Below are 25,476 nucleotides of genomic sequence, written 5' to 3'. Positions count from 1 at the left end.
GCTGCACTCTGCAGGGGTGTTGGGGCTGGACTTCACCTCTGCAAGTTCCTGGGCAGATAGAGAGGGGGAAGAGGAGAGGCCCTGGCCCCTGAAGAGAAAAACTGGAAAGGCAGAACTCAGGGAGATCTAAAGGAAGAATTCAGGCTTCTGGAAAATTCTTCCTCTCCTCAAAACGTACTAGAAATGGAAGTGAGTCAGGCAGAGCGGCGGGAGGACCTGTCTTCCAGGTGCTGGGCTCACCGGTGCTTACTAGTGACCTTTGAGATAATAAATCTACCCCAGAAAATGGTCTTCCTGCTGCAGCTGCCCTTAGAGGTCAGGGAGAAGGTGGACTTTCAGGTTTCACGGGGAACAAGTGTTCCGGGCCGAGGACACCGCAGCCTCCAAGCCTTCAAAGCCTGAGCACCTTCTCAGGCCCCTCAGAGGCCTCTGCCTCAGAGATGGGTCCCTTCCTCCCCCTCCTCTGCCCAGGGATTTGTGATTCCCTGAGCACAGAGGGCAGAAGACTGCCTGCCTGCCTCACAGCTCCTCCCTACCCTCTGGCCCGTATGCTCATTGAAGTTTTCTGGAGTTTTCTCTCATGAGTAAGAATGAGGAAAGACAGGAGATTTATCAAGGGTCTTTTATGACACTCATTTCCCCTAATTTTCTGGATAGACAGACGTCCACTTGGGTGCCAGTGAGGATCAGTCCAAGCCAACAATACCCAGCCTCGGAGGGTCACCCAGGGCACTCCCCCAGGGACAGGAAGGGGACCTCAGTTGTGGTGGAGCAGATGGGCTGTGAGACCCAGGCCCTGGCCCCAGTTCTGCTCCTTCCTCCCCACTGTCAAGCCATGTAACCTCTCAGACCAGTTTTCTCACCTGTCAAACTGAGGAGAGCAACACTCATGGCCAGAACGGTTTTCAGGATTAGCTGACAAAACACATCGAGCCCGTGGAAGGTGCTTGCCAAATGAAGTTTCCTTTTCCATCTGCATCCCTGACTCTGGACCAGCCCTGAGGAGACATGGGCACTGAGGACTGGCATGGAAATGAATTAGCACTTGAGTTCAGGTGCTAATAACAGAGACCTAACTACAGAGGCTTACACAAATCTGAGGGTTTTTTTTTTTTCTTTTTTTTTTTTTTTTTTTTTTTTTTTGAGAAGGAGTCTCACTCTGTCACCCAGGCTGGAGTGCAGTGGCGCGATCTCAGCTCACTGCAACCTCCACCTCCCAGGTTCAAGTGATTCTCCTGCCTCAGCCTCTCGAGTAGTTGGGACTACAGGCATGCACTATCATGCCTAGCTAATTTTAAAAATTATTATTATTTTTAGTAGAGACAGGGTTTCACCATGTTGACCAGGCTGGTCTCGAACTCCTGACCTCAAGCAATCCATCCGCCTCGGCATCCCAGAGTGCTGGGAATACAGGCATGAGCCACCACACCCAGCCAAATCTGAGGTTTAATGTCTGATAAAATGAAGTCCAGAGGTGGGCAGTTTGGGGTTGGTATGGTAGTCACCAGGGACCCAGTCTCCTTGGATATTTCTGTTTTGCTTTCATTAGAATGGGGCTTCCATCTCCAAGATCACAAGATGGCTGCTAGAGCTCCAGCCATCATCATTCCAGGCAGACAGGTTTAGGAAGAGGAACAGCAAAGAGCAAAAGGAATCCTCCCAGCTGAAGGAGCCTCTTTGAAGATTTGCCCTTATATATCGTCAGCCACCTCTAAGCTTCAAGTGAAGCTTTTAGCTTAGGGGTATAGTCTTTTAGCTAAATGCAGTGCTGCCCCTAATAAAACCCAAGGGGGATGCAGAGAATGCAGAGCTAACATTCACAGGTATAGTGGGATAGTTGTTAAAATACTGACATATTTTTACTGATGATAAATGGCCCCTTCCCCAAGCCTCTCCTTCAATATTTCTCCTTGTGGCTCGGGCCCCTCCTCTATCTCCCCATGACCCAGCAACAGAAGGATTAGTGCCGGGCCCAGCAGAGGGTTCGGCACTAAGTAGGCATCTGCTCTGATGGGCCGCTGCCTATACTATACAGTGGTGAAATATTTTGAAACATCACCCTTGGAAGAATGGGTTCCCAGCAAGTGAATACCTCAAATGAGGGTTTCTAGCAGCTGCTCAGGAAAAAAAGGGAAAAGAAATGAGTGATAGCTCAAAGGACACAACACTTCTACTGAACAAGGCCTAGTCTGCTCTCTAGGACAAGAGCAACCCTTAGAACTGGGTCCCATGCTCCAGAGGCCCCTGCTCTGGCCACCCCAGTGGGCAAGTAGTCTACAGGAACAAAGGGACACCCGCCTGGAGCCTGTTTTCCTCTTCTGGACACGCTCTGGGATCCTAGGACCCAGAATTCCCTACCTGACAGCCCTAAGCCCACTATCAGGGGATTCCCAGGCTTCCCCATGAACCAAGGGGGCATGTCACTGTCTGTTCACACCCTATTTTAGTCCTGTTCTGCTGCTATAACACAAAATACCTGAGACAAGGTAACTGATAAGGAATGGAATTTTATTTTCTCACAGTTCTGGAGGCTGGGAAGTCAAAGATCAAGGCACCCACAGATTCAGTGTCTGATGAGGGCTACTCTCTGCTTCCCAGATGGCACCTCTTGCTTTGGCCTCCCATAACAGAAAGGACAAACAGCTCCCTCACACCTCTTTGATAAGGTCACAGTCCCATTCATGAAGGCTCTGCCCTCATGACTTAATCACCTCCTAAAGGCCCCACATCTTAACACCATCCCATTGATGAGTAAGTTTCAACATATGAATTTGAGAGGGACACATTCAAACCACAGCCCACCCTTAGGTCAGAGTGGTAGCCAAGACATGACTGTTCAGAGGGGAAGTATTTGGGGTAGAGGGGGGGGAATCGGACAGAGCAGAGACATTTGGGCTGGTGGGGTAGATGCATGTATGCCCCAAGGCCTCTCCCAGTGGGGTATAGAGCCTCAGAGGCAGGACAAGAAAAGAGAACAGACAGGGGCCAGGAGCCGGCTCTCCCCAGACTGCTGTGCCCCCGTGCAGAACCATGGGGAAATCCAAGAAGTCTAAATTCAAACCTAGCCTTTCCCACCACTGTGAAGTTATATTCATCAACGGATTGGACACAATGGTTTGGAAGCTTGATTTTAGTCTTTAAATATTTACAGCTTTCTTTTGGGGAGGGAGTCCAGAATTTTCATGTGTCTCCCTGCAAACACTCAATGATCTCTGGTTCCTTGTGGGTAAATGCTTTTTAATGTACGTATATCCAACTGCCATTTTCAATGAAAAATTTCTTTTTGCTAACTTTTAAAAGTGTATTATAGACCGGGCACAGTGTCTTATGCCTGTAATCCCAGCACTTTGGGAGGCTGAGGCGGGTGGATTACCTGAGGTCAGGAGTTCAGGACCAGCCTGGCCAGCATGGTGAAACCCCATCTTTACTAAAAAATACAAAAATTAGCCAGGTGTGGTGGCAAGTGCCTGTAATCCCAGCTACTCAGGAGGCTGAGAGAGGAGAATCACTTGAACCCAGGAGGCGGACGTTGCAGTGAGCTGAGATCGTGTCATTGCACTCCAGTCTGGGTGACAAGAGTGAAACTCCATCTAAAAAAAAAAAAAGATATTTACAGATATGGTATGTGGGCTTCTGGGTGTACTCTTGGACCAGATCCCAACAAAGTTAAGGACGACCCTGTCTGAGATGATCATCCATTAGTAAGTCTGGTCTTCATATCTTTGGGGAGGGAGTCATCAGAGTGGGGAGCACACCTGGATGGAGTGAGCCAGAAGTGAGCCCAAACAGCACCATCAAGGCAGCCATGACTTAAAGCCCCCCACCCATATTTTCCTATCTATTGCAAGAGACCTGGGTGTTCCTCATAGCTTCGGGAAGCAGGACTCTAGCTTTGAAAGCCTGGCTTCGTGTTTGAGAAACATCTCTGCAAGCAACCTATAGGGAGCATCTTCTAGGTGCCAGGCTATGGGGATTCAGGCAACATTAGCAGCCACCATTGCCACTCCGAGAAGAAGCGGTGGAATAACCAACCATCAATGTTCACTATCAAGTCTACATTTGCAATGCAATTGGAAGAGTGCTGTGTGTGAGGCTACTGTGGGTTGACCAGACAGATAGCACCACAGGCAGGAGGTCCCTGTGAAGAGAGATGTCAGATGTAAATACCTCAGGCCCATCTCCAAGGGAAGCCTCCTTCGCTGGTGAAACAGAAATCAAGAGCCTCAGGAATGGTCTCAGACCTGCGCCTTTCCCCACAGGAACTGCTGCAAGTAGCGATCTCCCTCGGTCTTTCTATGCAGTGACTGACAGACTCAGGGCACAACACAGTGGCTGTGAGGAGGACCTGACTTGCTCCTTGGGCTTGTCCCCGTTCTGCAACTCAGTCCTCCCTCCCCTGGGAGTCCCAGGTGCGGCACACCCCACCCTATCCCCCTGCATCGTTTTCTTTTTTTTAATCTGAGACAGAATCTCACTCTATCACCCAGGGTGGAGTGCGGTGGCGCAATCTCGGTTCACTGCAACTCCACCTCCTGGGTTCAAGCGATTCTTCTGCCTCAGCCTCCTAAGTAGCTAAGACTACAGGTGCGTACCACCACGCCTGGCTAATTTTTGTCTTTCTAGTAGAGATGGGTTTTTGCTATGTTGGCCAGGCTGGTCTTGAACCCCTGACCTCAAGTAATCCACCCGCCTTGGCCTCCCAAAGTGCTGGGATTACAGGCGTGAGCCGCCGCGCCTGGCCCCACCTGCATCCTTTAACACTGACCCCTTTCTCTTTTCCTGGAGCCAATTCCACTGTGCTTGCTTTCTGGAAACAGGTCACAGCTGAGACCAGCCACACATACCCTATAATCTGCAGTCCCTGGCTCCCAGGGACAAGAGTCATTCCCCTAAAACTCTATGGCACACTCAGCACACTGGCACAGCTGAGCATTCTTTGCGGGAGGGACTCCCGAATTTTCCTGTGTCTCCCTGCAAACACTCAATGATCTCTGATTTCTTGTGGGTAAATGCTTTTTACTGTACATATATCCAACTGCCATTCTCAATGAAAAATTTCTTTTTGCTAACTTTTAAAAGTGTATTATAGACCGGGCATGGTGTCTCATGCCTGTAATCCCAGCACTTTGGGAGGCGGAGGTGGGAGGATCACTTGAGGTCAGGAGTTCGAGACCAGCCTGGCCAACATGGTGAAACCCCATCTCTACTAAAAATACAAAAATTAGCCGGGAGTGGTGGTGGGCGTCTGTAATCTCAGCTACTCAGGAGGTTGAGGCAGGAGAATCACTTGAACCCGGAAGGGGGAGGTTGCGGTGAGCTGAGATCATGCCACTGCATTCCAGCCTGGACGACACAGTGAGATTCTGTCTCAAAAAAAAAAAAAAAAAAAAAGAAGAAAGAAAAGAAAAAAGAAAGAAAGTGTGTATTATAAAACATTTCATTGCTTTAAAGAAGTAAGTTTAGGAAAGCTAAGGGATAAATGGGGGGAGAGAGAAGAGAGTGCAAGAGCCGGGGGTGGGAGGGATGAGAGAGAGGGAGAGGAGAGAGAGAAATATCACTTCCTAAGAGATGCTTCACTAATACCCCAAACAAAATGCAGACCCTCTATTATCCTGTCTCTTGGCATCCAGTGTTTTTTCTTCAGAGCATTTTCTCGATTTGTAATTATATATTTACTTATAAGGTAATTTGTTTTCTGTCTAAGGTTAAGAACTGTGCCTGTTTTATTTAAATCAAGCGTATACCCATTGTCTAGCACAGTTTAGGCACCCAGGGAATATGTGCTAAGTTAAGCAATGAATTATATAAGGGGGTGGGTCAAAAAGCAAGGTTTTAAGAATTTGCAGAGGGGTGAGACTGGCTTCCACAGACTCTCCAATCAAATGCAATTATCGACTGGGATTCTACCCTAACAGAGAAGATCTAAGAGGAGGCTGATGTTGCTCTGAGCCCCAAATATTCACCCAAACTCCTCTTGCCCTTCTCCCTAACTGTCCCGGTTATAATAGCCATGTAACAAATTTTCCCAAGACTTTGTGGCAAAAGGATAAAAATAATTATGGCCACCAATTCACAGAGGGAATGGCAGGGACAGCTTGCCTCTGTTCTGTGAGATCTGGAGCCTCAGATGGAAGACATGGAGGCTGGGAGCTGAAGGATTATGTTGATTATTAACTGCAGCCTCAGTTTCTCTCCTGGTGACACCCTACCTTTCCATGTGCATTGTCCATTGGGCTGATCTGGACTTGTTCACGGCATGGTGGCTGAGTTCTAAGGGAGAGCATCCCAAAAGCAAGAAAGAGCCAGGTGGAAGCTGAATCACCTTTTATGACCCAGCCTCAGGAGTCACAGAGCAACACTTTTGCCCCACTCTATTCATCCTGGCAATAGCAAAGTCCCACCCAGGATGAAGGACGGGGATTCAGACTCCACCTGTTGATATGTGATATAGATGGGATATTTGTCCCCACCCAAATCTCTTGTTGAATTGTAATCCTCAATGTGCTGGAGGTGGGGCCTGGTGGGAGGTTTTTGGATCATGGGGGCAGATCCCTCATGGCTTGGTGCTGTCTTCATGATAGTGAGTTCTGGTTGTTTAAAAATGTATGGCATCTAACCCCTGCTCTCTCTCTGTCTCTCTCTCTCTTGCTCCTGCTCTGGCTATGTGATGTGATGCACCTGCTTCCCCTTCACCTTCTGCCATAATTGGAAGCTTCTTGAGTCCCCCCCAGAAGCAGATGCTGCTATACTTCCTGTACAGCCTATAGAACCACAAGCCAATTAAACCTCTTTTCTTTGTAAATCATCCAGTCTCGGGTATTTCTTTATAACAATTCAATAATGGTCTGACACAATGGAAGAGTGTCATGGTTCTAAACGAACATGGAGGGCTGGAAATATTGTTTGGTCATTTTGGAAAAATAAGATCTGCCACACACCCAACACCAGCATGCCAGTCCTGGGCCTCATGCCCTCAGATGTCCCCTCCCTGCCCTTCCCCTTCTCCGTTTTATCTACATGGTTCCTGGCGTCTAGCTGCATTCAACAGTTGAAGGCACTAGAAGGAGACTGGAGGATAGGAGGAAGGGAAAAGACAGGGTATTTCTTCTCTTTGCTTTCGGCCTCAGCCGCTGGAGCTTCTCTGTGGCCCCAGATCCCAGTGGACAGGCTCACAACATCTCTAGCTTCTGCCTGCTGACCCCAGCTGCTGGGCTCCAGTGACCTGGCTCTTCGCGAAATCCTTCCAGCGTTAGGGTAATTGAAGTTTCCTGCAGTTACTTATCTCTGGGTTGTCTCACGGTCTCCTGTTTGCCTTTTCAGCTTTTCTATCATATGTGTAAATAATTTTGTGCATTAAATCCCATCTGTTCAAAATACCTAGAGTAGTTTCTGTTTTCTGGACTGGACTTTGACCAATATAGTTAGCAAGGACCAATGAGTGCTTGTAGGAGAGCGGAGGAGATCATAGAATTTGTATCAGAAACGCTGGGATCAAGCCTTGGCCCCATCTGTCACTCAGATTGATTCACTTGAAAAAATATGTCTTTCTCCTTGATTCAAAAACAGCAAAATTAAGAGTCTTTGGGGCCCATATGTTCATAGCCAGAATTGTCAATTTCCTCTTCAGACATTTAGAGTAGTTATCTGATAGCTCTTCACGTTATTGAGTGTACTTTGGACCTACAGCCAAGAATCACAGAGTCAAGAATGTTGGCCTGACAATGAATGTGATGACATGTGATAGCCCATCTCCAGGATGGCCACTGATCCCTACCTCCTGTTATTCATGCCTTTGTGTATTCCTTCCCTGACCAATAGGATGTTGTGGGAATGGTGAGTATGACTTCTGAGGGTGAATTTTCAAAGACTTTTTGGCTTTGGCCCTGTTCTCTCGTGGATCAACCTATCTGGGAGAAGCCAGCTGCCATATTGTGAAGATGCTCAAGTAGCCCCATGGAGATGCCCATGTGGTAAGGAACTGAGGCCTCCTGCCAAGAGCTGTGCAAGTGAACCATCTTGGAGGTGAATCCTTTGGCTACAGTCAAGCCTTCAGATGATAGCAACCCCAGCCAACATCCTACTGTAATATCATGAGAGACCCTGAGCTAGCACCACCCAGGTAAATTGCTCCTGAATTCTTAACCCACAGAAACTGTGAGGTAATAAATGTTTGTTTTGATTGGCAGAAAAATGTAAACAATTTACAATAACCAGTGTTGGTGGGAGAGTAAGTTGATTTGGCATTTTTTTAAAAAGCAAGCAATTTGACAGTATCTCTCACAATTATAAGTACATAAGTCCTTTGAGCACCATACTCCCTAGAGAAATCAATATTTCAGAAAAACACAGAAGCTCAGAGACATGAACCCATTCATTCCAAAAATATTTATTACATGCTATTCCAGGGGCTGGGGATGTAACAGTGAAAACAGTCCCTGCTGGCATCCTAGTTGGGTAGGCAGTTAAAAACCTATGGGCAAATGAGGTACCATTACACTCACCAAGGATGCCACAAGTAAAAAGACTGATCATGTCAACTGTTGATAAAAATATGGAGTAACTGGAACTCTCATACTTCACTTGTATGTAAAACAATTTGTCAGTTTCTCATGAAGTTAAATATACACTTATTACATAACCCAGTGATATGGTTAAGCTTTGTGTCCCCACCCAAATCTCATCATGAATTGTAATCCCCATTATCCCCATAATCCCCACATGTCAAGGGAGAGACCGGGCAGAGTAATTGAATCATGGGGGCAGTTTCCCCCATGCTGTTCTCATGATAGTGAGTGAGTTCTCAAGAGATCTGATGGTTTTATAAGGGGATCTTCCCCCTTCAGTTGGCACTTCTCCTTCCTGCCACCTTGGGAAGAAAGTGCCTTGCTTCCCCTTCACCTTCTGCCATGATTATAAGTTTCCTGAGGCCTCCCCAGCCATGCTGAACTGTGAGTCAATTAAACCTCTTTCCTTTATAAATTACCCAGTCTTGGGAAGTTCCTTACAGCAGTATGAAAATGTACTAATATACCCAGTAATAGCACTCTTAGATATTTACCCAAAAGAAATAAAAACGTATGTCCACAAAATCTTGTACATAAACGTCCATAGCAGTTTTATTCATAGTAGCCCCAAACAATAAACAATCAAAATGTCTAGCAACAGGAGAATGAATAGACAAATTGTGACATATCACACAGTGGTATACAATTCGGTGAGAAAAAGAAATTAACTACAGACATACACAACGACATGGATGAACCTCAAAATATTATGCTAAATAGTGTGTAGTCACATAAAAGTCTATCCTATATGATTCCATTCATATGAAATACCAGAAAAGACAAAAATTGATTGATGGTGGCAAAGCAAATCAGTGCTCGCCACGGGCTGGGGGATGAGGAGGGAACTGGCTGCACAGGGGGCACGTCTCTGGGGTGATTAAAATGTTCTATAGGCCGGGCACGGTGGCTCATCCAAGCACTTTGGGAGGCCAAGGAGGGGGGATCGCCTGAGGTCAGGAGTTCGAGACCAGCCTGGCAAACATAGTGAAACCCCCGTCTCTACTAAAAATACAAAAATTAGCTGGGTATGGTGGCAGGCGCCTGTAATCCCAGCTACTCAGGAGGCTGAGGCAGGAGAATCGCTTGAACCTGGGAGGCGGAAGTTGCAGTGAGCTGGGATCACGTCATTGCACTCCAGCCTGGGCGACAAGAGTGAGACTTCCTCTCAAAAAAAAGAAAATGTTCTATACTTTGATTATGGCGGTGGTTTCATGGGCTACGTTTGTCAAAGCTCTTCAAACTGTATACTTAAAATAGGTACATATTATTGTATGTATGTAAATTATACATCCACAAAGGATGCCAGACATGGTGGCTCATGCTTGTAATCCCGGAACTTTGGAAGGCTGAGGCACTAGGATCGCTTGAGCCCAGGAGTTTGAGACCAGCCTCTGCAATATAGTGAGACCCTGTCTCCACAAAAAAAAAAAAAAAAAGTTTTAAATTAGCCAGGAGTGGTGGCGTGTGCCTGTGGTCCCAGCTACTCAGGTGGCTGAAGTGGGAGGATTGCTTAAGCCCAGGAGGTCAAGACTGCAGTGAGCCATGATCACTCCACTGCACTCCAGCCTGGGCAAGATAGTGAGACCTTGTCGCAAAAAATAAATAAATAAATTACATAAATAAAAAGTAATCAGAAAAATGTATATATGTAAATTATACATCCATAAAGGTGATTAAAAGAAAAGGTGTGGGTGGATTTTTGCCCTTATATGGCACAGTCCAACCCATGAAACTCTCTGAAGACAACAGCACGGGTTCTTACCTCAGGACCTGCAAATATGGCACCAAGTATCATACTAGAATGTGTGAGAGACACTGAGCTCCAGTCACACAGATGGGGACACAAGGGGACGCCTGTCAGTAAATACACACACTTGCACTCTCTCTCTCTCTGGAAGTGCAAGATAGTGTTTTGATCAGAGGCAGCAGATGTGAACTGAAATAGTGCCTCTCTATGTTGGGGATGCATAGACCTAAAGCTGAATCCAAGTTTTTAAAAATATACCTAATTATGTGTCATCCCATGGCTCATGTGTCTGACTAAAGTTGCTGCTGTCTTGGTTACCTATTATTGCATGGTGCCCCAATCCTAGTGGCTTAGTACCACAACTTATTATTATCTCTCACAGTTCTATGAGTTGACTGGGCTCAGCTGGGGGATTTTCATTCCTGGTTTCTCATGTGGTTGTAGTCAGGTGTCAGCTGGGGCTGGAGTCATCTGAAGGTTTAACCAAACTGGATGTCCAAGATGGCTCACTCACAAGACTGGTGGTTAAAGTTGGCTGCCAGCTGGGAACTTAACTGTGGCTGTTGACTACGATGCCTTATATGTGGTGTCTGCATGTAGACTGGGCTTCTTACAGCATAGTGGCTGGGTTCCAAGAGGGAGTATCCCACAAGCATTCTTGACAGGTCAGGTGGAAGTTGCAAGGCTTTCTGTGACCTCGCCTTTCAAATCACAAAATCTCTCTTCCACATCATTCTGTCAGTCAAAACAGTCACAGAACTCACTCAGATTCAAAGGAATGGAGAAATTATCTCCTCTACTCGATGGAGGAGTGGCAGATTATACAGCAGAAAAGTGTGTGGGATATTGTTGCAGCCACCTTTTGAAAATGCAGTCAGTCCCAGCTCTATAATGAAACATCTTTTTCCCTTAGTCTTCAATGTAGAATTTTTAACTGGGCTCCAACAACTTTAGGAAAAATGATTTGGGAAAGGCAGGATTACATTGGTGGTCAGCCAGCTATATCTGCATTGTTATATACACACTGGGCCTTGCTATATTTACACTAGTATTAGTATACAGTGCAGAAGTTGGTGTCCCCAAATAGCTGTTCACTTTTCCTCTGCAGCCCCTAAAGTGCTTAGTCATTTCTTTTGTACTCTAGGACTTCCTCTGTTATTAGCCCTCACTGTTTCCTTGGGATCTGCCTAATCCAAAATATATTTCTCTGGGCCATACCCGACTCTACCTTCTCAGCTCCCAGCATTTCAATCTCCACTCACCATTTTTTTTTTCACATCAGATGGATAATGTGCTGACATCATAACAAGGTTTGAGGGAGGTTCATCTCACACAATAGCATGAAAATGTAATCAATATGCTTATGAACCATAAAAGGGTCTACACCACTCACTGTTACCCAGGCATTTACAATGTCTTGTAGAGCTGGGCTGCAATGGCTCATTTCACCAATAGGTGGTAATGTAAAATTTGACTTGGGCCTGTATATTAGGGAGAGTGGGGCAGGATGAGGTTGAGGAGAAAGGAGGGTGGCAGGAGAAGTATCTAACATACTCCTGTGTCTCAGCAGGACATTTTCAAGTTTGAAATTATAATTGTTCTAAAATATCCTTTTTGTTGGGTTTTAGAGTTTGGCAATACTCGCTTCCTTGCAAACAAAGGATGTCAATGACAGCTGTACTGAATGTACTAGAGAGAATCTTGATAATATAAGATTTCATCCAATATTTCAAATCGTTTTGGAGTCAGTCAACAAACCGTAAAGGATAACCTTGCTAAGGGCACTCTATCAGGCCCTCAAAATGGGTCATGATAAGGCATAAATGAAGTCCCTACTTTCAAGCTGCCAACATGGTAACTTTCAAGAACCTACAAGACTGATCATGTACAATCAACTTAAATATGGCAACTGCAAGGCTAAGGTGTGGGGCAGTTGATGACCATAATTGCCCCAGCAGTGGAGAGAAGGGGAGGGAATAATGAGGAAGGGGCAGAGTCAGAAAGCCAAAGGGAAACTGGTTGTTGATGCCCGTGAGATACAGTTGGGCAAAATGTCAGAGGAAAATGGTGGGGATGGGGTGGAGGGGGAAACGAAGAGTGCAAAGAATGTTGTAGGAAAAGACAGGCTTGGCTTGAATGGAGAGTGCAGACCCTGATTTTGAATTATAAGATGTTAGTACCGACAGGAATCCCAGAGACCATCCAGCCCAAAACTAGGGCCACCGTCAGTGAGAGCTACACCCACAAGAGAATGCACTGCCCTGACTTCCACATTAGGGTTCTCTCTAAGTGTTCGGCCAAGATGATGTAACACAGGCAAAGAAAACAGTTATTAGTCAAAATTTCCAAGAAGCGATAACCTCTTTTCTTTTTTCATGGAATCCAATTCAGTTTGTCAATTTCTGGAGTGACCTTGGGGAGGTTGTTCCTCCTCTCTGAGCCTCATTTCTTTATCTTATCAAGGGCTCATTGTATGCTTTGCACATTCTTGGTGCTTTACATGTGTTAACTCATTTAGTCCCCCACTAGAGTCCTATGATGCAACGACAATTATTGCCATCCCCACCTTACAGATGAGGAAACTGAGGCAGAGGTTAGTAACTTGTCCAAGGTCATACTGCTAGTAAGCGATGGAGTCAGTTTCAAACTGGGACTATGTGGCTTCAAGTCTGTGCTCCCAACCACTAGGTAATCCTGCTTCTCAACTGGCAAGGTTGGACTAGATGCCCTCCAAGGTCCCTTCTGGCACAGAAGTGTTAAGGGTCTACCCATTTACTTCCCCTGGAATTAGTCAGGGAGAACCCAGAGTTAATTCTCTTATGTAGGTACAACAAGAATGACAGAATGTATCCAGTGCCAAAGATACAGGCCAGCCACAGTCCTCTCATTTACTGAAATTTCGAGGTCAATTTCTTCAAGTCCCTAAGAAAATCCTCTCTGAATGGCGGTGTATCCTTCTGCTTTCTGGCACATTTTGCAACTCCAGACATCACGGAAGCAGCCAACGGGCACCATCAGAATCCTGAAAAGAGAGAAAAGTATGTGGGGGAACGGGGGGCGGCGATGATAGAACTTGCCGTTTTTAATCCATCCATCTCTGTTGCTGTTTCTCTCAGTGGCTGTTCTTTTGCATAAAGGGTCTACTTTTCCAAATGTGATTTTTAAAGTGCAGCAGAGAGAAAACAAAATAAACACAGAATGGTCGGCTGAGGGCCCGCACTTTCTATTCCCTGGTTACAAAGTAAAATTAGCTAGCTGGTGGCCAGGGCCCGGAGATTTATTTTGGTCTGAAGTCAACCCACAGATTAACAATATTGGCAAGAACTACATAGGAGGGGAAAATATTTTGGACAAGGCTGCATATGTTTGCAGATACATCATCTCCCTCTGTGCAACAGCCAAGGTTACAGAGAATAGGAGTCAGGAGCAGGCTGCCTTGTCTCCCTCCTGTGAGCCATCATTCCCCTCTGCATGATGCCAGCTCATGCAGTTGCACCATGCTCCGAAGGACCCAGGGAAGGTAGACAGGGAAGCACACACTCCAGATCTGGTAGAAGAGGGGTTTGTTCATCTTTTCTTTCCCCCTTTCTTTCAAGGCCCACATTCCATTCCAAGGGTAATTCTCAAGCAACAGCTATTTCCAGATTCTCAAGGACTAGCAGAGGGTAGTGTCAGAAAAAATTATCCCAAATTGGAAATAGGCAAAAGAGATTATTGGGTGTTCTTGCAGTGCAAAGCTGGGCTTGCACTCTTGATTGCCCCTGTAGGGACAGAGGTTAACTTTCACATTTTTGTCCGATAGAAATGCAAATAATTTCCAATCCAGCCATCTCATCCTAACATTCTTCTATTAAATTGCCTATAAATACCAGTTCCTCCCATTCTCATGGGTATAAGTTTTAACATCTTACAGGTTTCTTCATTAATTAATGAGCTAAATCAAATCTTTGACATGTGGTCATTTTACATTTCCATGAGAGTCAAGTTTTTTAAACTTTTTGAAAATCCTATTTTAACAAAAGAATGTTTGTGTCTGTTGACAAGACATTTTCTCCTGCCTTCTTGTTATCCCAACTCAAGCCGAAAGGCCAATATCCCAAACTCCTCCTGGTGAACTCCAGATACAGACAGCCGGCAGGCATCCCTGACCCCTTCCTGGATATGTGACTGCAGATGAAACCCTAGTCTCTGCCCACTCATCTCTGCCTTTCACTGGAGTGTGCTGAGCCTTCAAGGAAGAACTATGGGTAGAGAGAAGTTTCCAGGACACACAGGAGTCACAAACCCTCTTCTCTCTTCTAGATGCTCATGGGATTGGGGAAAGAACGTCATCAATTCTTTGAGGAAATTTTTGCATCCTCAAATTGGGAGTAGTCATTTGCACATTGCGTATCTCACAGGGGGTTTCTAAAGTGCTTCTCAAAGTCTAATGTGCTTATGAGTCACTGAGGGATCTTCTTAAAATGTAGATTTGGATTCAGCAGGTCTAGAGTGGGCCTTTCTAACAGCCCCCTGGGTGATGGTGAAGCTGCTGCTGCTGATCTGCAGACCCTACTTTGAGTAGCAAGGCTCTGAGGCTGATGTGAGAGCCTGCCCTTCAAAACCACAGGGGACAGCATAAATATACTGAGACACCCTCGGGAATTATAATGTACACTTAGGACTCCACTCTCACAAGGCATGGGGCCCAAAAGTCTGAAGAAATACCAGGAACCACTATCTCCTAAGCCTATTGTGTGCCTGGCAGGGTGCCCTAAGCCCATTACATACATGCCTGATCTCACTTCATCTTCACCACCAGCCCATGAGAAAAGAAAAGATCGGAAGCGTGATTTTACCAAAAAGGAAACTGAGGCCCAGAGAGGTGGAGTAAACAGCCCAGCACTAGTCACATAGCAACGCCGACTTTTGGAGCCAGTTCTAGCTGAACTCTAACCACATTACCACACCGCTTCCTCCCTCCACCACAACCTTGCAGGCCTAGGCTCCTTGGTCAAATCTGTAGGGGATTTTGAAAGGGAAAAGGGAGAACTTACCTCCTTTCCATGTGGTCTCCATTCTCCTCGTGATTCCCGGATAATTCCTTCACTGTCTTTCACTGCAGCTGCCAGAGAGAGGGAGGGAGGAACTTTCTACTAACTTCAGAGTAGACAAATGCTCTTACAGAATCTACTATTTGCCTAGCTTTGTTACCGGAAAGGGTTCTTGATCTAGACCCCAAGAGAGAGTTCTTGGATCTCGCTCAAGAAAGAATTCGAGGTGAGTCCATAGAGCTAAGTGAAAGCAAGTTTATTAAGAAAGTAGAATAATAGGTCGGGCGCGATGGCTCAAGCCTGTAATCCCAGCACTTTGGGAGGCCAAGACGGGCGGATCACGAGGTCAGGAGATCGAGACCATCCTGGCTAACATGGTGAAACCCCGTCTCCACTAAAAAATACAAAAAACTAGCCAGGTGAGGTGGCGGGTGCCTGTAGTCCCAGCTACTCGGGAGGCTGAGGCAGAATGGCTTGAACCCGGGAGGCGGAGCTTGCAGTGAGCTGAGATCATGCAGCCACTGCACTCCAACCCGGGCGACAGAGCAAGACTCCGTCTCAAAAAAAAAAAAAAAAAAAAAGAAAGTATAAGAATAGGCCGAGCGCGGTGGCTCAAGCCTGTAATCCCAGCACTTTGGGAGGCCGAGACGGGTGGATCACGAGGTCAGGAGATCGAGACCATCCTGGCTAACATGGTGAAACCCCGTCTCTACTAAAAAATACAAAAAACTAGCCGGGCGAGGTGGCAGGCGCCTGTAGTCCCAGCTACTCGGGAGGCTGAGGCAGGAGAATGGCATAAACCCGGGAGGCGGAGCTTGCAGTGAGCTGAGATCCGGCCACTGCACTCCAGCCCAGGAAACCGAGTGAGACTCCGTCTCAAAAAAAAAAAAAAAAAAAAAAAAAAAAAAAAAAAAAAAAAGAAAGTAGAAGAATAAAAGAATGGCTACTCCATAGGCAGAGCAGCCCCAGGGCTGCTGGTTGCCCATTTTTATGGTTATTTCTTGATGATATGCTAAAGAAGGGGTGGATTATTCATGCCTCCTCTTTTTAGACCATATAGAGTAACTTCCTGACGTTGCCATGGCATTTGTAAACTGTCATGGTGTTGGTGGGAGTGTAGCAGTGAGGAGGACCAGAGGTCACTCTCGTTGCCATCTTGGTTTTGGTGGGTTTTAGCTGGCTTCTTTGCTGCGACCTGTTTTATCAGCAAGTCTTCATGACCTGTATCTTGTGCTGACCTCCTCTCTCATCCTGTGACTTAGAATGCCTAACCGTCTGGGAATGCAGCCTAGTAGGTTTCAGCCTTATTTCACCCAGCCCCTATTCAACATGGAGTTGCTCTGATTCAAACACCTCTGACAGCTTGATCCTTGGTCTTGGAGGGGGATGTGGAAAAATTCAAAGAACCAAAATAGATTCCTGCCCTCAAGGAAATTATACTCCAAGGGAGAGCTATAATGCATATGCATTACTGCAATGCAAATTCAGATCGGTCCTGCCAGGACTTCTGTGTAGGGAATACCTCTCTCCTCTCTGCAGGGCCCCTGTTTATCAGCAGAACTTTTGGTCTATAAAGATAACCCCTTCAGAACTTTCTTTTACTGGACTGGGGGTGGGGGGAGGACAAAGCAGATGGCCGATGGGGGCGGGGCTGAGGGGATGAAGGGAGGGGAATGAATGGCAATTAGGGTCTGTTTCAGTTGATGGTGTGTGCTCCCAGGGACCCAGGGACTGGGTGCTCCTTTGCCAAATGTAAATATCAAACCAATAAATGCTAATGTAGCATGAAAAAGTGCTGATTTGGGAGAAAGTTCCAATCATTTAGAGAGCTTGTCGCAGAAAACACTTAGGTGTTCCAGAGGCAAAGGGAGCTGGGGAAGGAAATAGAGCCTGGAATTCATAGCTCCTCTCTGGGTCCTGGTACTACCCTGGCCACCTATTCCTGGAAGAGGGAACCGACAAAGAGGGGCGTGGTAGGGGGAGGGGAGGTCCTTGCAGTGCAGTGGGGACAATAAACAAGACAAAACCAGAAAGGTGAGGTCAAGTTCATGAACATCTGGCACCAGAAGAGGGAGATAGCAGAGAGGCCTGTTATCAAGTTCTCTGTGAACTTGACACTTGCCTTGATGGGCCTTTGCCCAAGATCCTTGTCGTCCTGATGGTCTGCCTTCAGGGACCTGTTTCTGATTGATGGCTCTGATCTTAGTGTCCCTCCCCTCCACTTTCAGCCCATCATACTACTCACACTCCTAACATACTTCTCTCAGGATTCCCCACCCAAAAACCCAGAGATGCTTACAACTTCACCTGAAGCCTGCCACACCTGCCCACCTCACAGAGGAGCTCTGCAAATGCTTGTGAACTGGATTCAATAGAAATAGCTCTTAAGGGAGCTGTGAGACCAGAAAGCAGGAAAGTGTGTTGGAGAGAAGACTTGGCTAGGGGTTAGGACCACTGGGTTCCAGGCCCACCTCTGCCATCTCCTTGGCCTGAGAGAAGATACCCGACCTCTCTGAGCCTTGAGGCCTCAGTGGCTTCATCTGTAGAATGGGGATAATTCCCACTGGGACAATTAAATGAAGCAAAGATATATGTTTCATGTGCTTGGTAACCTGCAAATCTAGAGAGTCATTACTGCGTGTTTCTCAGCAGAGTCGGTTGCCTAGGAGACAAGCCGCAGTGGGGACCTCACCCCAGACAGGCTGCAGCCAGACTCCCTGTGTGAATGACATCATGGCCCAAACTCTGCCGGGCCCCAGGCTTTCTGGAGTCTCTTTCTGGTCCCAGGACACTGAGTAAACACCTTAAGCCTCCTTAAACACAGCTGCCTCTAAACATTCAGAGGGAAAACCACTCACCCACCCGTCCCACCTCCTCCCCTCTAATCTAATCTGGACATCTAGTCTGGTCAGATTTACATTAAATATCTCTCCCCGGTGCCTCTTTCCTTCCCTTACATCATCGCTTTCTCAGGGCTGTGGCTTTGGTTCAGCTCTCTGCTTCATTTTCTTCACCCCAGCCCCATTTTCCTTCTTGTGGCTGCCTCAGTTATCCCACTGTCCTTTGATTCAGCTTTAACCCTGTGTTCTGGCCTCATCTGTCCCTGCCCTCCCAGCCCATCCTTGCTGTTCAGCAGCCCCAGAACCTGTTCCTTATCTTCCCGCCCCAGGGCCTTTGCACGTGCTACTTAAACAGAACAGCAACTTTGACCAGTCCTTCTTGGCCCAGCTGGAACACTGGGTCCCTTGGCTACCCTTGGCAGGATGTGAGCTCCTTCCTATATGCTCTCTCCTTTCTCGCAGGGCCCACACAGCCCTCTGCCTTGTGGAACAGTTATTTGGGTTTCTGTGAATGTGGACTCTCTTAGAATGCACTCAGAAGCCCAAGGCTGAGCTCTAGAAGGAAAGTCTCTGGCAAGGAGGGGCAGCGGGGCCTGAGACTCGGCAGGCCTGAATTTTCTCTTTTCCCCAAGGTTCTCCCAATCAGAGGTGCATGGATCTTCTTTAAAACCGGAGGTCACTGCCAACATAGGCAGAGTCACCAAAAGACCTTGCAGAAGAATGTAAAGACCTAGGACAGAATACTTAAGGCAGCTCTCAGTCTTTGGAACCTCACAGAATGTACTGGGCCAGGCATCAGGCTGGGCTTTGGAGATCTAGCAGGACTAAGACAGATGCAGATTCTGCCATCATGGAGAAGCCCTGCTCTAGGGGATGCCAGCCATCATGCCTAGAGGACACTTACACAGCCCTGCAGAGGGCCTAGGTGAAGAGAACTGAGGCTCCCAGCCAACAGCCACATGAGTGGACCAACTCTGAAGCTAAGCCTTCAGAGAACTGCACCCGAGCCAACTTCTGAAGCCAACCTCTTGAGAGATCCTAAGCCACCCTGCCCAGCCAAGCTCTGGATTCTGAGTCACAGGAACAAGGGCAGTTGTTTTTTTGTTTGCTTGTTTTTTAAAAAAAGACTTTCATTATTTTAAGCCACTAAATTTTGGGGTGATTTGTTACCCAGCCACATCTAATACTGTGCCACAGATCATTGGACTCAGACTGGATAAGGGGTGAGGAAGTCATCATGATATCCTGATGGCAGCTACCATACCCTGAATGCCCGCTCTGTGCCAGCCACTCTGCTATAACTTGACACACTGAACGTAACCTGCTCCTTAGAGATATCCTGGCCGAGCACGGTGGTTCACGCCTGTAATCCCAGCACTTTGGGAGGCCGAAGCAGGCGGATCACGAGGTCAGGAGATCGAGACCATCCTGACTAACATGGTGAAACCCTGTCTCTACTAAAAATACAAAAAATTAGCTGAGCATGGTGGTGGGCACCTGTAGTCCCAGTTATTCAGGAGGCTGAGGCAGGAGAATGGCATGAACCCGGGAGGCGGAGCTTACAGTGAGCCAAGATCGTGCCACTGCACTCCAGCCTGGGCAATAGAGCGAGACTCTGTCTCAAAAAAAAAAAAAAAAAAAAAAGAAAGAAAAGAAATCCTGAGACAGGGTTTATCCTTCCCAATTTAGAGATAGGGCACATAAGTGTCAAGCCACTTGTTCAAGGCCACACAGTCTGAGCTCTCTCTGGCACCATCCTCTGGGACACTGTCCTATGTGCCTGTGTGAAGAACCACCTTTCCTAGATTCATCTCTTCCTCCTTGTGTGTCCCCGTCAGCTTGGGCTTGGGCCAGTGTCTTGGTCTGTTAAGGTTGCCATAAAAAATTACCATAAATTGGGTGGCTTATAAACAACAGAAATTTATTGCCCACAGTTCTGGAGGCTGGAAGGTCCAAGATTGAGGCACCTGCAGATTTAGTGTTTAGTGAGGGCCCTCTGTGTCATAGATGGTGCCTTCTATGTGTGAGGACACAGTGGAAGGGACAAATAAGCTCCCTTGGGCCTCTTTTATAAGGGCACTAATCCCATGAGGACAGAGCCCTCATGAACTGATCATCTCCCAAAAGCGCCATTTCTTAATACTATTGCACTGGGAGTTAGTATTAGCATATGAATTTTAGGGGGACACAAACGTTTATACCGTTGCAGCCAGCAAGCTATGATTAGGACAGAACAATCATTGTCTAACAAAGATAGCTCTGTAGGATGCCCTGGGCCCAAATTCCTCCCACCCTCACTGCTCCCACCCATCAAAGACAAAAGCTTTAGGAAATTGTCATGCATGGCAGATTGTATTTCCCAAGAATGGCTGCAACAATATCATCCACCTCATGTGCTCTTCTACAATGTGACATTGACATTCTCCATTGACATTGAGAAATGAGGTCTGTGTCCCCTTCCCTTGAATCCAGGCAGGCTTGTGACTGGTTCAATCAACACAGTGGAAGTTCCCAAGGCTGGGTCATAAGAGCCCATGCAGCTTCCACTGTGTTTTCTGGAACAATCACACTTGAAGCCCTGAGTTGCCATGTAAGAAGTCCCAGTATACTAAGGCTGCCATGCTGTGAGGAAGCCCAAGCTACATGGCGAGGTCATCTGATAACTCTTCAATCCACAGTCCAAGTATTTGAGTCTTCCTAGTCCAGGCACCAGACATGTAAATGCTGGAACCTTCAGATGACCCCAGCTCCTAAGCATCACGTCATCTCTGATCTTTGAGTCTTTCCAGCTAAGGCCTCAGACATCGCAGTGCACAGTCAAGCCATCCCCTATTGTGCCCTGCACAAATTCCTGACCCAGAAAGTCCAGGAGGATAATGAAATGTTTGTTTGAAGTCACTAAATTTTGGAGTAACTTGTTATGTAGCAACAGTAACCAGAACAACATACCAAAAGAAGTGGGTGGAATGTTGGGTCAGTCAGTGGGTCCCCCCAACCTACATGTTCAGATTTGCCACCACTGCTTCTCAGCTCTGAAACCCAGAAAGCTCCATTCCCCTTATATTACTATCCCTCACTTACCACTAAGAACTGAAACCACATTATTCCCTCTCCCTGGGATTCTTGACCCTGATATTAACTCCTTGCACAGTCACCTCCCACATTAAATAAGGCCGACCTATATAACCAATAAGATAGTGTAGAAATGATAAACTGAGACTTCAAGGTTAGGTAATAAAGACATTGTGGGCTCAGTCTGGCTCTCTTTTGAGTCACTTGCTCTCAGGGAAGCCAGCTACCATGCCATAAGGGCACTCAAGCAGTCCCATTGGACAGGACCACATGGCAAGAAACTAAGCCCTCCTGCCAACAGCCAACCCCACTGTACCATCTATGTGAGCGAGCACCCTTGAAAGTGGGTCCTTCAGTCCCAGGAAAGCTTTCAGATGACTGTTGGAAGTGCCGGCCAACACCCTAGCTACAACCTCATGAGACACCTCAAGCCAGGACCACCCAGCTAAGCCACTCTCAAATTCCTAACTCTCAGAAACTGTGAGATAATAAATGTTTATTGTTTTAAGACATGAAGTTTTGGGGTAATTTGTTATTCCCTGTCCCTATGTTAAACAATACTGGGACCAGGCATACGCTCATGTCCCCATGTTAAAATAATACTGAAAACAAGCAAAAATACCTTAGCTACTTGCCCTAAGAAATACTTGCTTCTGGAAGATAAGATGGAACCAACTAAAATAACTTGTTGTCAAGACCAGCAGCTAGCTAGCCAATCAAGGGTTACTACAGGACTTTGGCCTTGCTGTATTCACCAGCCGAAAGCTCCATAAACTCTCCCCAGTCCAAATTTCTTGCCTTGAAAGACCCAATTTGGAAATCACCCAGTCTGGGTGCTAAAACATTATAAATACATGTCCCCAGTTTCCCCACTTTGAGATGCTAGTAACATTCTGTCATGGGGGCTCTCTCTTACTGAAGCAGGTCCAATAAACTTAGCACTGCTTGATTTTTTCTGATGGTCTTTTTTGGGGAGTTGATAGTCAACATTATATACCCTGCAAACTGGGACTTCCACTCTTGGATGTTTTGTTTGTTTGTTTGTTTTGAGATGGAGTCTCGCTCTGTTGCCCAGGCTGGAGTGTAGTGGCATGATCTCGGCTCACTGTAAGCTCCACCTCCTGGGTTCATGTCATTCTCCTGCCTCAGCCTCTGGAGATTACTGTTACCCACCACCACGCCTGGCTAATTATTTTGTATTTTTAGTAGAGACGGGGTTTCACCACGTAAGCCAGGATGGTCTCGATCTCCTGACCTCATGATCTGCCCGCCTTGGCCTCCCAAAGTGCTAGGATTACAGGCGTGAGCCAGCACACACAGCCTGTTTGTTTTTAAAGACAGGGTCTTGCTCTGTCCCCCAGGCTGGAGTACAGTGGCTCGATCATAGCTCACTACAGCCTCAACCTCTTGGGCTAAGCAATCCTCCTGCCTCAGCCTCCCAAGCAACTGGGTCTAAAGGTGTGTGACACCACACTCAGCTACTTCTTAAAAATTTTTGGTAGAGATGAGGTCTTGAACTCCTGGCCTTAAGCAATCCTCCCGCCTCAGCCTCCCAAAGAGCTGGGATTACAGAAGTGAGCCACTGTGCCCAGCCTTCTTATGGGTTTTATTTGTTCATCTGTCTTTGTGCTGTCCCACTTGTCCACTCGCCACATGTGGCTACTTCAATTAAAGTTAAAGAAAATATAAAATTCAGTTACTCAATCACACCAGCCACATCTCAAGTGCTCAGTAACCACATGTGACTGGTGGCTCCCCTATTGGACAGCACAGACAGAAAACCTTTCCGTGCTCACAGAGAGTTCTGTCGGACAGCGCTGCTCTGGGGGAAAGTGGGTCATTTGCTTCAGAGGATGGCTGCCCCGAGGAAGCTCTCAGAAGCAGACAAGTTGGGGGGCGGCTGCAAACTGGGGGCTGGCTGCTTCCTAGAGCAAAATGGACTGCCAATCTGGCCCCTCATGGGCTCGACACGTGTCTGCAGGCATGACTCCACCAGGCAGGCCCTTCCTCCTCTGGCTTGCAGGAAACCATCAAGCTTTAGACTCATGGTGCACACAGGCACGCTTATTTCTGGGAGTGCACGTGATTTCCGCAGAGCAGCCCTGGCTCAGCTGGGAAGGAAGATAGATGGTCTGCAATCAACACACTGCCTCCCTCACCAACCCAAGGGCCTGCAGCTGCGCTTGTTTTCTGATTTCAGGTCTGACAAGTGGCCTGCTGGCCGTCAGAACCTCCTAGCCAAGTCTCCTGGGTCCTTGTCATCCCCTAGGTTGGAGACCTGGGGAGAAGTTGGGGAGGAAACCATGGCTCCCTATGTGGCACCCTTAGATCCAGGACTGGGCCAAAGTGTGAATTAGAAATTAATCAAATCATCGGACATTTTTCCTTTTCTTTTCTTTTTTTTTTTTTTTTTTTTTCTTTTTTGGCTTTGAGAACTTTGATTTCTTCCATGGTAACTCTTCCTGGTTGGAGAATGTCATTTAAAATAATTCTGTCTTTAAAACTGTGGGACGAGGGGAAGGAAAATGTCACCTCCAACCAGGTCCTCACCATGCAAATCAAGGACATTTCAAAATGCTGGCAATCTGCTAGAGGACTTCAAAGGTGTCCAGGTCCAATTACACTTCATTTGGGGTGTGAATTGAGGAACTCTGGGGGAGGTGGACCGGGTGGAACGTGTCACGGTCGATACTGTGGTAATGAACCTAGGCCTTTGTTCCTGGGAGCCCAGCTGCTGACAAGTGGGCTGTTTCCTGAAGGGCGGAGGTGTTTCTGTGTCCCCCACCAGGTGCGGGAAACAGGGTAGAGACTGTCGCTGCTATTAAAAAAAAAAAAAAAAAAAAAAATCATTTTAGGGTGGGCTTTTTTTTCTCTTTGCTTTTAAAGACCAAAGGTTGATCACAACTTAAAATTAAAAGGGGTGGAGGGAGCCTGCAGCCTAGGTCAACATCTAAATCTTTTCAAGTCCTAGAGTTAGCCACACTACGGGTCTCACACAATTTGTTTGAATAGGGATCTGGGGAATTACTCTTCTCTAACTTATGACTTAGATGCCGCCACAATTTCTGTGGCAGAATATGTTTGGATGGACGTGGGAAGAGGCCTGAAGAGAGAGGTCCTTAGCATTCATTCTGGAATGCTTTAAAAATAACATTCTTTTAAAAACGATTTTGGTTTTGCTGGCTAGTTAGAATGGAACTGACCGGCCGTTACGGGTTTGGGAAACTCAGCCCTGTGTGGGCAAGGCTGATGGCTTAAGGGCATTCAAGAATGATTCATGCAAGTTCTTTTAGTCCAAAACGCCCCTCAAAAAGACACAACATATTCAGAAACCTCAGATAAGGCTGGGTAGGAACAGGTCTGCCGGGTAGATTCCAGCAGGGTGCGTTAAGAGCAATCAATCTACCCCAAGTGCGAATCGGGATCAAAAGCTGGCCTCTCCCACTTGCTGGGATGCTTGTGCAATTCATTATTTTATGTCCTCGGTTTCTTTTTTCAAATGCAGATACCCCAGACAGGTAACACATTCAATTACTCACACCTTAGCGCAAATGCATTCATCAGAAACTTCTTTTTTTTTTTTTGAGACTGAGTTTCGCTCTTTCACCCAGGCTGGAGTGCAGTGGCGGTGACCTCGGCTCACTCCAATCTCTGCCTCCTGGATTCAAGCGATTCTCCTGCCTCAGCCTCCTGAGTAGCTGGGATTACCAGGCATGCGCTACTACACCCGGCTAATTTTTGTATTTTTATTAGAGATGGGGTTTCATCATGTTGGCCAGGCTGGTCTCAAACTCCTGACATTGTGATCTGCCTGCCTCAGCCTCCCAAAGTGCTGGGATTACAGGCATGAGCCAGCACGCCCAGCCAAGAAACATTTTAAATAGCAGCGGAACCTGGGTGAAGCTGCCCGTGATCAGGGAAGAAAAAAGTACAGATGCTGGAGCCACCCCCTGCAGATGCCATTTCCTAGGGTGAAGCCCTAGCATCAATATTATTTTTTAAAGCTCCCCAGCTGGTGTCAATATGCAGCCAAGTTGAGAACCCCAGGAGAGAGAATCGAGGCTGAAAGAGGATGGATGGATGGACCGGAAGAAACAAAAGAAAAAACAGTTCCTCTTTTTTTTTTTTTTCTTTTTTTTAGAGATAAGGGAGTCTTGCCCTGTTGGCCAGGCTGGTCTCAAACATCTGGCCTCAAGAGATCCTCCCTCCTCGGTCTCCCA

At 46.9% G+C, this 25,476-nt stretch overlaps 1 non-coding gene across 1 annotated transcript; it reads right to left on the bottom strand.

Moving 5' to 3' along the window:
* Positions 1 to 11,587: 11,587 nt before the first annotated feature.
* LOC115898926 lies at positions 11,588 to 11,691 on the bottom strand. Its single transcript, XR_004058575.1, has one exon. It is a non-coding gene; the product is annotated as a small nucleolar RNA U13 (small nucleolar RNA).
* Between the last annotated feature and the right edge of the window lie 13,785 nt (positions 11,692 to 25,476).

Source organism: Rhinopithecus roxellana, chromosome 7 (assembly GCF_007565055.1).
Source record: "Rhinopithecus roxellana isolate Shanxi Qingling chromosome 7, ASM756505v1, whole genome shotgun sequence".
Taxonomy (NCBI): Eukaryota; Metazoa; Chordata; class Mammalia; order Primates; family Cercopithecidae; genus Rhinopithecus; species Rhinopithecus roxellana.
The sequence above is the reverse complement of the archived record's forward strand: the minus strand, read 5'-3'. Positions and strand labels throughout refer to the sequence as shown.